Here is a 15833-nt window from a genome sequence, read left to right on the forward strand (position 1 = left end):
GCCAGGTAAGGCACAGAAGAATGAAGAGCACAGGAGAAACTCAAAGCAAAGCCAAGAACCATCCTCCAAAAAGGAAAAGAATGCCCTCCCTCAGGGAGGAAGAAGCTAAGGCAAAGAAAGGAACAGCTAAGACAAAGAACCAACAAAACAGACACAAAGACAGGAAAAAGCAAAGCAAAAGGCGCACCACTGAAAAGCAACGGGGGAAGCAAAACAAACAAGGAAAACAAAGCAAACAAAACAAGGTCACCATACTGTAGTCCGTTCCTTTGCTTTACTCGTGTGTATCACGGCAAAGCAAAGAAGCCAAACACAGGACAAAGAGAAAAACATTCACCAATGCTTAGCACCGGAGAGAAAGAATAAAAGAAATTTCACAAGCAATGCACGGCAAAGACATGCAAGGAAGCCCAAAGAGCAAAGCAAAGCAAATCCAGGAACAATAACAGAAAGAGGAAGCACTAAGAAGCCAAGGAAAGCAAAGCAAAAGCACCTGAAAAGCAAAGAAACAAAGAGGAATACCCTTAGAAAAGGATAAGAGAGCTCAAAGAATGCAAACGGGAAAAGAGGAAATCCACAAATCTGAACAAAAACAATGCACTGCAACACAGAAGGAGCAGCAAAGCAGGACAGAAAAAATACAGTACGACAACAAAGAAAGAAAACCAACATCAACCCGTGCAGCAGAAACAACAACAGAAAAAGGCAAAGGAAGAGAAGACACTCTCATGGCAAAGCAGAGATGCCATCTGAGTGTGGAGGAGGCCATAATCTCAGCATCCATGCCTGGGAGGAGGAAAGGGTAGCTCCTGGGCATGCTGCTACCTCCAGCAGAGATGCAACCTCAGGGTCGCCAGCCGAGAAGGAGTCTGCGGCTGCCAATTAGAACCAAACAGCTCTCTGGAGGAAGGCAGAGCACTTGCAGTCATGGCAAGGAGGAGGTAAGGGGAGCTACCGGGCATGGATCTAGCCAGCCATCAGAGGAAAAGCAAAAGAGCACCACAAGGGAAGAGGCAAGGATGCCCAGGAGGCGTGGACCCACCTGGGAAACTCCAAAGGAGCTGCAAATGCATCAAGCACAGCAGCAAAGCCTAGAGAGTAGGCTGGAGTTAAAGGAGCCAGAAAAGAACAGGCAAAACAGAACAATCGAGGGAGAGACAACATCAGGTAAGTGAAGGCCAAGCAAGAGCAAGGGCGTGGGCAGGGGGACGAGGAAGGCAAAGCCAGGTAAGGCACAGAAGAATGAAGAGCACAGGAGAAACTCAAAGCAAAGCCAAGAACCATCCTCCAAAAAGGAAAAGAATGCTCTCCCTCAGGGAGGAAGAAGCTAAGGCAAAGAAAGGAACAGCTAAGACAAAGAACCAACAAAACAGACACAAAGACAGGAAAAAGCAAAGCAAAAGGCGCACCACTGAAAAGCAACGGGGGAAGCAAAACAAACAAGGAAAACAAAGCAAACAAAACAAGGTCACCATACTGTAGTCCGTTCCTTTGCTTTACTCGTGTGTATCACGGCAAAGCAAAGAAGCCAAACACAGGACAAAGAGAAAAACATTCACCAATGCTTAGCACCGGAGAGAAAGAATAAAAGAAATTTCACAAGCAATGCACGGCAAAGACACGCAAGGAAGCCCAAAGAGCAAAGCAAAGCAAATCCAGGAACAATAACAGAAAGAGGAAGCACTAAGAAGCCAAGGAAAGCAAAGCAAAAGCACCTGAAAAGCAAAGAAACAAAGAGGAATACCCTTAGAAAAGGATAAGAGAGCTCAAAGAATGCAAACGGGAAAAGAGGAAATCCACAAATCTGAACAAAAACAATGCACTGCAACACAGAAGGAGCAGCAAAGCAGGACAGAAAAAATACAGTACGACAACAAAGAAAGAAAACCAACATCAACCCGTGCAGCAGAAACAACAACAGAAAAAGGCAAAGGAAGAGAAGACACTCTCATGGCAAAGCAGAGATGCCATCTGAGTGTGGAGGAGGCCATAATCTCAGCATCCATGCCTGGGAGGAGGAAAGGGTAGCTCCTGGGCATGCTGCTACCTCCAGCAGAGATGCAACCTCAGGGTCGCCAGCCGAGAAGGAGTCTGCGGCTGCCAATTAGAACCAAACAGCTCTCTGGAGGAAGGCAGAGCACTTGCAGTCATGGCAAGGAGGAGGTAAGGGGAGCTACCGGGCATGGATCTAGCCAGCCATCAGAGGAAAAGCAAAAGAGCACCACAAGGGAAGAGGCAAGGATGCCCAGGAGGCGTGGACCCACCTGGGAAACTCCAAAGGAGCTGCAAATGCATCAAGCACAGCAGCAAAGCCTAGAGAGTAGGCTGGAGTTAAAGGAGCCAGAAAAGAACAGGCAAAACAGAACAATCGAGGGAGAGACAACATCAGGTAAGTGAAGGCCAAGCAAGAGCAAGGGCGTGGGCAGGGGGACGAGGAAGGCAAAGCCAGGTAAGGCACAGAAGAATGAAGAGCACAGGAGAAACTCAAAGCAAAGCCAAGAACCATCCTCCAAAAAGGAAAAGAATGCTCTCCCTCAGGGAGGAAGAAGCTAAGGCAAAGAAAGGAACAGCTAAGACAAAGAACCAACAAAACAGACACAAAGACAGGAAAAAGCAAAGCAAAAGGCGCACCACTGAAAAGCAACGGGGGAAGCAAAACAAACAAGGAAAACAAAGCAAACAAAACAAGGTCACCATACTGTAGTCCGTTCCTTTGCTTTACTCGTGTGTATCACGGCAAAGCAAAGAAGCCAAACACAGGACAAAGAGAAAAACATTCACCAATGCTTAGCACCGGAGAGAAAGAATAAAAGAAATTTCACAAGCAATGCACGGCAAAGACACGCAAGGAAGCCCAAAGAGCAAAGCAAAGCAAATCCAGGAACAATAACAGAAAGAGGAAGCACTAAGAAGCCAAGGAAAGCAAAGCAAAAGCACCTGAAAAGCAAAGAAACAAAGAGGAATACCCTTAGAAAAGGATAAGAGAGCTCAAAGAATGCAAACGGGAAAAGAGGAAATCCACAAATCTGAACAAAAACAATGCACTGCAACACAGAAGGAGCAGCAAAGCAGGACAGAAAAAATACAGTACGACAACAAAGAAAGAAAACCAACATCAACCCGTGCAGCAGAAACAACAACAGAAAAAGGCAAAGGAAGAGAAGACACTCTCATGGCAAAGCAGAGATGCCATCTGAGTGTGGAGGAGGCCATAATCTCAGCATCCATGCCTGGGAGGAGGAAAGGGTAGCTCCTGGGCATGCTGCTACCTCCAGCAGAGATGCAACCTCAGGGTCGCCAGCCGAGAAGGAGTCTGCGGCTGCCAATTAGAACCAAACAGCTCTCTGGAGGAAGGCAGAGCACTTGCAGTCATGGCAAGGAGGAGGTAAGGGGAGCTACCGGGCATGGATCTAGCCAGCCATCAGAGGAAAAGCAAAAGAGCACCACAAGGGAAGAGGCAAGGATGCCCAGGAGGCGTGGACCCACCTGGGAAACTCCAAAGGAGCTGCAAATGCATCAAGCACAGCAGCAAAGCCTAGAGAGTAGGCTGGAGTTAAAGGAGCCAGAAAAGAACAGGCAAAACAGAACAATCGAGGGAGAGACAACATCAGGTAAGTGAAGGCCAAGCAAGAGCAAGGGCGTGGGCAGGGGGACGAGGAAGGCAAAGCCAGGTAAGGCACAGAAGAATGAAGAGCACAGGAGAAACTCAAAGCAAAGCCAAGAACCATCCTCCAAAAAGGAAAAGAATGCTCTCCCTCAGGGAGGAAGAAGCTAAGGCAAAGAAAGGAACAGCTAAGACAAAGAACCAACAAAACAGACACAAAGACAGGAAAAAGCAAAGCAAAAGGCGCACCACTGAAAAGCAACGGGGGAAGCAAAACAAACAAGGAAAACAAAGCAAACAAAACAAGGTCACCATACTGTAGTCCGTTCCTTTGCTTTACTCGTGTGTATCACGGCAAAGCAAAGAAGCCAAACACAGGACAAAGAGAAAAACATTCACCAATGCTTAGCACCGGAGAGAAAGAATAAAAGAAATTTCACAAGCAATGCACGGCAAAGACACGCAAGGAAGCCCAAAGAGCAAAGCAAAGCAAATCCAGGAACAATAACAGAAAGAGGAAGCACTAAGAAGCCAAGGAAAGCAAAGCAAAAGCACCTGAAAAGCAAAGAAACAAAGAGGAATACCCTTAGAAAAGGATAAGAGAGCTCAAAGAATGCAAACGGGAAAAGAGGAAATCCACAAATCTGAACAAAAACAATGCACTGCAACACAGAAGGAGCAGCAAAGCAGGACAGAAAAAATACAGTACGACAACAAAGAAAGAAAACCAACATCAACCCGTGCAGCAGAAACAACAACAGAAAAAGGCAAAGGAAGAGAAGACACTCTCATGGCAAAGCAGAGATGCCATCTGAGTGTGGAGGAGGCCATAATCTCAGCATCCATGCCTGGGAGGAGGAAAGGGTAGCTCCTGGGCATGCTGCTACCTCCAGCAGAGATGCAACCTCAGGGTCGCCAGCCGAGAAGGAGTCTGCGGCTGCCAATTAGAACCAAACAGCTCTCTGGAGGAAGGCAGAGCACTTGCAGTCATGGCAAGGAGGAGGTAAGGGGAGCTACCGGGCATGGATCTAGCCAGCCATCAGAGGAAAAGCAAAAGAGAACCACAAGGGAAGAGGCAAGGATGCCCAGGAGGCGTGGACCCACCTGGGAAACTCCAAAGGAGCTGCAAATGCATCAAGCACAGCAGCAAAGCCTAGAGAGTAGGCTGGAGTTAAAGGAGCCAGAAAAGAACAGGCAAAACAGAACAATCGAGGGAGAGACAACATCAGGTAAGTGAAGGCCAAGCAAGAGCAAGGGCGTGGGCAGGGGGACGAGGAAGGCAAAGCCAGGTAAGGCACAGAAGAATGAAGAGCACAGGAGAAACTCAAAGCAAAGCCAAGAACCATCCTCCAAAAAGGAAAAGAATGCCCTCCCTCAGGGAGGAAGAAGCTAAGGCAAAGAAAGGAACAGCTAAGACAAAGAACCAACAAAACAGACACAAAGACAGGAAAAAGCAAAGCAAAAGGCGCACCACTGAAAAGCAACGGGGGAAGCAAAACAAACAAGGAAAACAAAGCAAACAAAACAAGGTCACCATACTGTAGTCCGTTCCTTTGCTTTACTCGTGTGTATCACGGCAAAGCAAAGAAGCCAAACACAGGACAAAGAGAAAAACATTCACCAATGCTTAGCACCGGAGAGAAAGAATAAAAGAAATTTCACAAGCAATGCACGGCAAAGACACGCAAGGAAGCCCAAAGAGCAAAGCAAAGCAAATCCAGGAACAATAACAGAAAGAGGAAGCACTAAGAAGCCAAGGAAAGCAAAGCAAAAGCACCTGAAAAGCAAAGAAACAAAGAGGAATACCCTTAGAAAAGGATAAGAGAGCTCAAAGAATGCAAACGGGAAAAGAGGAAATCCACAAATCTGAACAAAAACAATGCACTGCAACACAGAAGGAGCAGCAAAGCAGGACAGAAAAAATACAGTACGACAACAAAGAAAGAAAACCAACATCAACCCGTGCAGCAGAAACAACAACAGAAAAAGGCAAAGGAAGAGAAGACACTCTCATGGCAAAGCAGAGATGCCATCTGAGTGTGGAGGAGGCCATAATCTCAGCATCCATGCCTGGGAGGAGGAAAGGGTAGCTCCTGGGCATGCTGCTACCTCCAGCAGAGATGCAACCTCAGGGTCGCCAGCCGAGAAGGAGTCTGCGGCTGCCAATTAGAACCAAACAGCTCTCTGGAGGAAGGCAGAGCACTTGCAGTCATGGCAAGGAGGAGGTAAGGGGAGCTACCGGGCATGGATCTAGCCAGCCATCAGAGGAAAAGCAAAAGAGCACCACAAGGGAAGAGGCAAGGATGCCCAGGAGGCGTGGACCCACCTGGGAAACTCCAAAGGAGCTGCAAATGCATCAAGCACAGCAGCAAAGCCTAGAGAGTAGGCTGGAGTTAAAGGAGCCAGAAAAGAACAGGCAAAACAGAACAATCGAGGGAGAGACAACATCAGGTAAGTGAAGGCCAAGCAAGAGCAAGGGCGTGGGCAGGGGGACGAGGAAGGCAAAGCCAGGTAAGGCACAGAAGAATGAAGAGCACAGGAGAAACTCAAAGCAAAGCCAAGAACCATCCTCCAAAAAGGAAAAGAATGCTCTCCCTCAGGGAGGAAGAAGCTAAGGCAAAGAAAGGAACAGCTAAGACAAAGAACCAACAAAACAGACACAAAGACAGGAAAAAGCAAAGCAAAAGGCGCACCACTGAAAAGCAACGGGGGAAGCAAAACAAACAAGGAAAACAAAGCAAACAAAACAAGGTCACCATACTGTAGTCCGTTCCTTTGCTTTACTCGTGTGTATCACGGCAAAGCAAAGAAGCCAAACACAGGACAAAGAGAAAAACATTCACCAATGCTTAGCACCGGAGAGAAAGAATAAAAGAAATTTCACAAGCAATGCACGGCAAAGACACGCAAGGAAGCCCAAAGAGCAAAGCAAAGCAAATCCAGGAACAATAACAGAAAGAGGAAGCACTAAGAAGCCAAGGAAAGCAAAGCAAAAGCACCTGAAAAGCGAAGAAACAAAGAGGAATACCCTTAGAAAAGGATAAGAGAGCTCAAAGAATGCAAACGGGAAAAGAGGAAATCCACAAATCTGAACAAAAACAATGCACTGCAACACAGAAGGAGCAGCAAAGCAGGACAGAAAAAATACAGTACGACAACAAAGAAAGAAAACCAACATCAACCCGTGCAGCAGAAACAACAACAGAAAAAGGCAAAGGAAGAGAAGACACTCTCATGGCAAAGCAGAGATGCCATCTGAGTGTGGAGGAGGCCATAATCTCAGCATCCATGCCTGGGAGGAGGAAAGGGTAGCTCCTGGGCATGCTGCTACCTCCAGCAGAGATGCAACCTCAGGGTCGCCAGCCGAGAAGGAGTCTGCGGCTGCCAATTAGAACCAAACAGCTCTCTGGAGGAAGGCAGAGCACTTGCAGTCATGGCAAGGAGGAGGTAAGGGGAGCTACCGGGCATGGATCTAGCCAGCCATCAGAGGAAAAGCGAAAAAGCACCACAAGGGAAGAGGCAAGGATGCCCAGGAGGCATGGACCCACCTGGGAAACTCCAAAGGAGCTGCAAATGCATCAAGCACAGCAGCAAAGCCTAGAGAGTAGGCTGGAGTTAAAGGAGCCAGAAAAGAACAGGCAAAACAGAACAATCGAGGGAGAGACAACATCAGGTAAGTGAAGGCCAAGCAAGAGCAAGGGCGTGGGCAGGGGGACGAGGAAGGCAAAGCCAGGTAAGGCACAGAAGAATGAAGAGCACAGGAGAAACTCAAAGCAAAGCCAAGAACCATCCTCCAAAAAGGAAAAGAATGCCCTCCCTCAGGGAGGAAGAAGCTAAGGCAAAGAAAGGAACAGCTAAGACAAAGAACCAACAAAACAGACACAAAGACAGGAAAAAGCAAAGCAAAAGGCGCACCACTGAAAAGCAACGGGGGAAGCAAAACAAACAAGGAAAACAAAGCAAACAAAACAAGGTCACCATACTGTAGTCCGTTCCTTTGCTTTACTCGTGTGTATCACGGCAAAGCAAAGAAGCCAAACACAGGACAAAGAGAAAAACATTCACCAATGCTTAGCACCGGAGAGAAAGAATAAAAGAAATTTCACAAGCAATGCACGGCAAAGACACGCAAGGAAGCCCAAAGAGCAAAGCAAAGCAAATCCAGGAACAATAACAGAAAGAGGAAGCACTAAGAAGCCAAGGAAAGCAAAGCAAAAGCACCTGAAAAGCAAAGAAACAAAGAGGAATACCCTTAGAAAAGGATAAGAGAGCTCAAAGAATGCAAACGGGAAAAGAGGAAATCCACAAATCTGAACAAAAACAATGCACTGCAACACAGAAGGAGCAGCAAAGCAGGACAGAAAAAATACAGTACGACAACAAAGAAAGAAAACCAACATCAACCCGTGCAGCAGAAACAACAACAGAAAAAGGCAAAGGAAGAGAAGACACTCTCATGGCAAAGCAGAGATGCCATCTGAGTGTGGAGGAGGCCATAATCTCAGCATCCATGCCTGGGAGGAGGAAAGGGTAGCTCCTGGGCATGCTGCTACCTCCAGCAGAGATGCAACCTCAGGGTCGCCAGCCGAGAAGGAGTCTGCGGCTGCCAATTAGAACCAAACAGCTCTCTGGAGGAAGGCAGAGCACTTGCAGTCATGGCAAGGAGGAGGTAAGGGGAGCTACCGGGCATGGATCTAGCCAGCCATCAGAGGAAAAGCGAAAAAGCACCACAAGGGAAGAGGCAAGGATGCCCAGGAGGCATGGACCCACCTGGGAAACTCCAAAGGAGCTGCAAATGCATCAAGCACAGCAGCAAAGCCTAGAGAGTAGGCTGGAGTTAAAGGAGCCAGAAAAGAACAGGCAAAACAGAACAATCGAGGGAGAGACAACATCAGGTAAGTGAAGGCCAAGCAAGAGCAAGGGCGTGGGCAGGGGGACGAGGAAGGCAAAGCCAGGTAAGGCACAGAAGAATGAAGAGCACAGGAGAAACTCAAAGCAAAGCCAAGAACCATCCTCCAAAAAGGAAAAGAATGCTCTCCCTCAGGGAGGAAGAAGCTAAGGCAAAGAAAGGAACAGCTAAGACAAAGAACCAACAAAACAGACACAAAGACAGGAAAAAGCAAAGCAAAAGGCGCACCACTGAAAAGCAACGGGGGAAGCAAAACAAACAAGGAAAACAAAGCAAACAAAACAAGGTCACCATACTGTAGTCCGTTCCTTTGCTTTACTCGTGTGTATCACGGCAAAGCAAAGAAGCCAAACACAGGACAAAGAGAAAAACATTCACCAATGCTTAGCACCGGAGAGAAAGAATAAAAGAAATTTCACAAGCAATGCACGGCAAAGACACGCAAGGAAGCCCAAAGAGCAAAGCAAAGCAAATCCAGGAACAATAACAGAAAGAGGAAGCACTAAGAAGCCAAGGAAAGCAAAGCAAAAGCACCTGAAAAGCGAAGAAACAAAGAGGAATACCCTTAGAAAAGGATAAGAGAGCTCAAAGAATGCAAACGGGAAAAGAGGAAATCCACAAATCTGAACAAAAACAATGCACTGCAACACAGAGGAGCAGCAAAGTAGGACAGAAAAAATACTGTAAGATAACAAAGCAATGCAGAAAAAAAAAAAAACAAAGAAAAATTCCAAGGAAAACAGCAAAGATAAGCATGTTTATGAAATACAAGAGGAAAGCAAATGCACTGAATACAATATCATGCCAAAGTAAACACAGTAAATAGATAGCAACTCTCACCAGTGCTTAGCACGGAAAAGAATAAAAGAAATTTCACAAGCAATGCACGGCAAAGCCACAAAAGGAAACCCAAAGAGCAAAGCAAAGTTGTAACCTCATGAGTTGAAATCCTCAAGTTGAAACCACACAGTGTAAATCACAGTGGGACAACTGCTTCCCTCACTCGGCAGCACTGGGCCTGATACACCCCAGGGCATACAGTTTGCCCTTCTGGCTGCCAGCGCACACTGCCAGCTCATATTCAAGTTGCCATCAACCAGAACGCCCCGATCCCTTTTTTGCAGGGCCGATCTCCATCCCCTCGCCCCCCTAGTCTTTACACACAGCCCGGGCTGCCGCATGCCAGGTGCAGAACGCGGTGCTTGCTTTCCTTCATGCAGATGGGGACCACCCTCAAATTTCTCCAGATCCTGGTGCAAGGCCTCTCAACCCCCAAGGGAGTCAACATTCCTCCCAGCTTCACATCAACCGCAGATTTACTTCATACAACTGCCAGATCTTGATTGGAATCAACCGTGAAAACATTACAGAGAAATGGCCTTAAAATAGACCCCACAGAATCCCACTGGTGACAAGAAGGGCAGCTGTCAGGCCATAGCTTCCCCTCGTCCAACACAGCCATCTTTTACTTGACATGGGACATTCTTACAGTCATATCGCCATGGCCTTACGGTGTCATGAGCCACCTCCCTGCCAACTGCTATAGATACAGGAACCCTGACAACAGAACACCAGCTGAGATGCAAGCCAGTGCAACCAAGGCAGGCCTGTTTTGAAAGGCCAAAATTTTAGAAGTAAAAAATGCTTTCCTGCTCTGCTTAGTTTGGTGCATTATTTGCAATGCCATGGAGCTAATTCTGCAACACAGGTATACACTGCACTGAGCAGAATACAATCACATGGAAATGCCCATTTTCATTTGTTTCTTTTTTAAGCACGTTGCCAACCAAGAAAAAGCCTCCTGTAGGATACAAAAAAATTTGGCCTAAGGAGTCCTCATCTGGACTCTGGACAGCACATTCTGGGGCTCAAAAGGGTCTCTTTCTGAAAGCAAAACAGCCAGTCACATTCACATGAGTTAAGGGTGCCTTCAGAGGTCAGAGAGCTTCAGCACTTCAGTCGTGCGGTAAGAACTCCATCTGCAAGTTAAAACCATGGCTTGATGCAGGTTCTTCTGAGGAATGGGGCTGAACCTGTATTAATGGAGGTGAAGCCTGAGCCAGCAGTTTTCCTAACTGTCTGGAGGCATTATCTTCCTGAAAAATAGATAACCTCATTGCACGTACTGCAAAAAGACATCTAGACACAAACTTCTGTACACTTTAACTGCGTTTGCAAGGATCTTACGAAGGAAAAAATGGTCTCTTCTACAGTTAGCCAAAATAGGGGCTTCTTTGAAAGAGCAACAGCATGCAGACACTGTCTGCAAGCCCCCTGGCATCCTTCTGCTGTACTATGTAGCACCTGGAGCAAGCAGGCACTGACTGTATAGCTCATGAGGGCTAACACTGCTCAGATAACAACCGAGGGGGTGAAAAAATGTATCAGCAGGAGCAGTGCACTCATAACACAGCAACAAAGACCGGAGCACTGCTGAGACAGGTAGCAGAACTCTTTCATTAGTGGTCAATTTTAACCCCATCCAGTCAGTGCTGAGCAAAATGAGGACAAAGGATAGACTCGGCAAACTGCAGATGATATTTCCAGCTGGCTCGGCTATAGTCATTTATTAGGATTTTAAGGTTGGGGTTTTTTTCGTTCTTTTTCTGTTCCTTGGTTTTGGTGAGATGGTAATAATTCATGCAAACTCCCCCATACACTACCAGTCTCCATCAGATGATGAGATAAAAGGCTGAGATAAGCCCCTCTTCTAGCTATACAGATTTAAAACATGAAAATAAATCTGTTAGAGGTTTTGCGATGCAGATAGACATGAACAATAAAAGCAGAGGCAGGGAAAAGAAGAGCTGGCTTGCATGGCAGCAGGTAAACAATGTATTCAGGAAAAACACTTGTCTGTAACATTCACACCCATATCTCATCCCACTTAAGACCCAGAACACAACAACTTTAAAGTAATACTCTAACTGATCTGTACTGTATTGATCCTCTAAGCTGTCTTTGCTTCTCTGCTTCTGTAATTTAAGTTTATTTTGTCTTTCTGTTTAGCAGGCAAACCTCACCATAAGAAGACAATATGCAAACTATGGGTGGAGTATGTAAGTAGCCAAATTAATAAAAATTCATTTAATATGAGACAACAAACATATGTGAGACGATGCTGTCTGAACTGGACCCATACTGACTTTAATGTACGTACCAAAGCACTAGAAATCGAGTTTTTACCATATTTGAGCCTTTCCCGTTACATAACTTAAGCTGTGTAGAAAGCTCTGGGACGTCACATGAACCAGCAGGCACCTCCAACCCTATCCCTTGGCATTACGCACAGGAAAAGAAATGTCACAATATGATGGATTATCCCTTACTTCACTTAAAGAAGAGCAAGAATATCCTGAATTACTGAAAATCACCAAGCTCGATCTTACACATCAGGATGTGACATAGTAACTCTTCTCTCCAGCAACCAGAAGAGATAAATAGCAGAGGAATAATTGATTCAAAGGTCTGGAAGAGAAATACTGACATATTGAGAGCATGAGACAAATCCAGTCTAGTTCAGATGCAGCTGAAAGCTGTCATCAGCCAAAGTCTCAGCAGTTACCAGAATGCAAACAAAGCTATTCTTAATGTGTTAATTTTTTAAGTTGAACACAATGCCTGGCATTAAATAATAATAATAATAATAATAAAAGTAATCATAAGTTGCTTTTGTTTGAATCAAAAAACAGGAGAAAAAATCACTTGGAAATCACAGAAATGCGGTGGAATGACTCACACAGCTGGAGTGCTGTGATGGATGGCTAGTGACTTTTCAAAAGAGAGAGGCAGGGCAGGAAAGGCAGCGGTGAAGCCCTCTATGTTAAGAAAGAATGGGAATGTATCGAAATTAATGATGGCGATGATAGGGTTGAGAGCTTATAGGTCGGAATAAAAGCAAAGGCCAGTAAGACTGACGTTATCATGGGTGTGCTACAGGCCACGCAAGCAGGATGAAGAGGTGGGCAAGACACTTTAGAGACAGCCGCAGGAGGTCTCAAGGTCTCTCCCCCTTGTTCTTGGGGGGGATTTCAAAGTCCCAGACATCTGCTGGATTTATAATACAGCAAATAGGGAACAGTCCCAGAGGTTCCTAGAGCGTGTGGGAGACAACTTCCTGACACAGCTGGTGAGGAGCCAACAAGGGGAAGCAAAATCCTGCTGTTTGTTAACAGAGAAGGTCTTGTGGGGGATGTAAAGGCTGGAGGCCATCTGGGGCAAAGGGATCATGAGATGTTAGATTTCTCAATCCTTGTTGAACCACGGAGGGCAGTCAGCAGAACTGCCACCTTGGACTTCTGGAGAGCAAACTTGAGCCTCTTCAGGACCATGGTTGAGAGGGTCCCTTGGGAGGCAGGTTTGGAGGGCATGGGAGCCCCGGAAGGCTGGCAGTACAAAAAGGAAGTAATTTTAAAGATTACTGTACGGTCAGCAGGAGCTGACCATCCCCAGGTCATGGAAGACGAGCTGATGGGCAAGGAGGCTGGACTGGCTGAACAGAGACCTTCGACTGGAACTCAAGAGCAAAATGAAAGATTATGGTCCGTGGAAGAGTGGTCAACTTATGATGATTACAGGTACATAGCAAAGATGTGCAGAAGAAAATTAGAAAATCCAAAGCCCAGCTAGAACTGAGCTCGGACAGTAAGGTGAAGGACAACAATGAATATTTCTATAAATACATCAACAGCAAGAGGAGGGCAAGGGAGAATCTCCATCCCTTGTTGGACGCCGAGGGCAACATGGTGACCAAGGATCAGGAAAAGGCTGAGGTACTTAATGCCTTTGTTGCCTCAGTCTTTAATAGCAAGACTTGTTACTCCCTGGGAAAAAAATCCCCTGTGCTGGTAGATAAGGATGGGGAACTGAATAGGCCCTGCATTATCCACAATGAGATGATTTTGGACCTGCAACGAATGCAGGATGCTCGAGTTCACAGGGCCAGATGGACTGCACTCTGGAGTGCTGAGGGAGTTGGTGGATGTGGTTGCCAAGCCACACTCCATCGTCCTTCAGCAGTCCTGGCTAAATGGAAACATGCAGGTGGACTGGAGACTGGCAAATATGACGCACATCTTCAGAAACGGCCAGAAGATGAGCATGGTAGCTACAGACCTATCAGTCTTACCTCAGTGCCAGGATAGGCTATGGAAAGGATAATGTTGAGATTAATTAAAGGTCAACTAGAAGATCAGGCCCAGTCAGAATGGGTTTACGAATGGTAGATCCTGTTTGACAAAATAACTAGCTCCACGACACCAATGCCACAGGAGACTCCAGGAGCAGGAGAAGATCCAGTGGAGGGAGGAAGCAGGGGCAGCTGGGTCTGCTGTGCACATATACTGACAGACATACAGATACCTTGTCACTGCTCTTCTGCCTCCACGTTTCTGGAGTACTGGGAGTTTTGTCTTCACACAGGAACTCCGCCAAGCCTGTATGTCCAGAGCTGCATTTTCCAGTCCATGGCACCTTGATCCCAGGACGTGCTCCGCCACGTGCTTCTAGGACATGAACATCTGGTGTTGCACAAAGGCCCCTGAAAGTAAAAGCATCCCGGCAGGTTTGCACTGCTCCCACACTCCCCAGCGCTCTCTCCAAAATCTCACACAACACAGACTCTCTCAGACTCTTGACTGCAGCCCAGTAGCACAGGATCTCCCCTCTCACTTTATGAGAGAAGAGGCCTTTCTTTTTCAGCTTTGCAGATACCATCAGGCAAGAACTGGCTTTCCCACCCTGCAGCCAGGAATGCTCCAACCTGAGGGGTGAGTGGCTGTGAGAGGAAGGTCTCTGCGGAAGCGCAGCTCATTCCTCCCCTCTGACAGGGCCAGAAGGCATGAGACAAAAGAGGAAAGCACAGTGCGTCTGCATTTCCCTCGGGGCTCTTATTTCCTGCGTTACGGTGGGAAACGAGCTGAGCCGCTGTGCCTCTCTATTATGGTTAGCTCTGCAGCTCTGCCATCATCTTTAGACTCAGCTGTTCCTGTGCATAATGCTCCACACAATCACCCTGCAGAGCCCAAAGCCCTGCCTGGCTGCTGTCACTCACCTGGAGGTTGCAGGGTGCTGTACCTCCTGCCTGTACCTGCTTCTAGGTGTCGCTTGCAAGACACAGAGTCCACCTGGTTGGAACTGCGGTCAACAAACACAAACGTGAAACAAGTAAGAAGGGATTCTTTTGTTTCACAGGCTTTCACCTTTGTTAAAACATGGTCTGCTGCGGAGCACGGCTGGAAGCGTTTCACCTGTGCAGAAAAGGGGTGGAGCCTGGTCCCAGCCCTCCCTAACCTCATTTAAGGGCTGGCTGTCTAAGGGGAAGAATCTCTACTGGGACATCTGCTCTCTGCTAATACCTTCTGAGTCCTGTTCTTCAGAAAGGGGTCTTTCTTTACTAGCTTGAGTCCTTCACCATTCTTGGGAAAATAAAAACACAGTAAAGCAGCTGTATCTGCCACTACCTTTCACTACGGTTACCATTTTAGGTTATGGTTAAAGGTTGACTTGAGAGTTGGACTGCTGCCACAAGGCTCTGGCTGTGCTGGGCATCCCTCTGGACTGGGCCCCAAAGCAGCTCCAGCTGAGCCTGGTCCTCCTCCAGACTGGGCCCCAAAGCAGCCCCAACTGAGCCTGGTCCTCCTCCAGACTGGGCCTCCTGAGCCCCAAAGCGGCCCCAACTGAGCCTGGTCCTCCTCCAGCCTAAGCCCCGAGGCCATGGCTCTGCCTGGGCCCTCTCCAGACTGGGCCAAAAGGAGGCCACAACTGTGCCAGGTCCCCTCCAGACTGGGCCCCGAGGCCCCGACTGTGCTGGGCTCCCCTCCAGACTGGGCCCCAAAGCAGCCCCAACTGAGCCTGGTCCTCCTCCAGCCTGGGCCACAAAGCAGCCCCAACTGAGCCTGGTCCTCCTCCAGCCTGGGCCCCCTCCAGACTGGGCCCAAAGGAGGCCTCAACTGTGCCAGGCCCCTTCCAGACTGGGCCCCGAGGCCCCGACTGTGCTGGGCCACCCTCCGGCACAGGCCCTGCCTTAAGCCCCGCCCCCTGTGGACAGCTGTGCTATTTGCCTGCTTTGTTTTTTTCTCTCTCTTACCTCTTATTTCCCTGTTCTCTCCGCAAATGCATTCAGATCCCCGGGATGGAGTGCGCTGATACTGCTGCGTTCTTCCTGCACCAACTGTCCGGGCGGCTCAGCATGTTCTACAGAACAGCATGCCTTTGGAAATGCTCGGAGTATGTAGCCTGACAGCAAGAGCACACTGCGCTCTTCTGGCTATTTCTCAACATGTCAGAGGGACAGGAGTGTGCTCAGCCTTGTGTGGTTGC

General features: G+C 47.6%; 2 long non-coding RNA genes across 8 annotated transcripts in view; both read right to left on the reverse strand.

The window, feature by feature from the left end:
- Window positions 1–15833, reverse strand: part of LOC777017 — a 515269-nt gene that overhangs the window by 322688 nt on the left and 176748 nt on the right. The window lies entirely within an intron of this gene.
- Window positions 13874–15797, reverse strand: LOC107050263. 2 transcript variants are annotated; one of them, XR_001462498.4, is made up of 3 exons: window positions 15601–15797; window positions 14566–14648; window positions 13874–14052 (listed from the first exon to the last, which is right to left on the reverse strand). It is a non-coding gene; the product is annotated as an uncharacterized LOC107050263 (long non-coding RNA). The 2 variants fall into 2 exon arrangements; XR_005860727.2 differs by lacking the exon at window positions 15601–15797 and having other exon boundaries at window positions 14566–15501.

Source organism: Gallus gallus, chromosome 6, assembly GCF_016699485.2.
Source record: "Gallus gallus isolate bGalGal1 chromosome 6, bGalGal1.mat.broiler.GRCg7b, whole genome shotgun sequence".
In the NCBI taxonomy this organism is placed as follows: domain Eukaryota; kingdom Metazoa; phylum Chordata; class Aves; order Galliformes; family Phasianidae; genus Gallus; species Gallus gallus.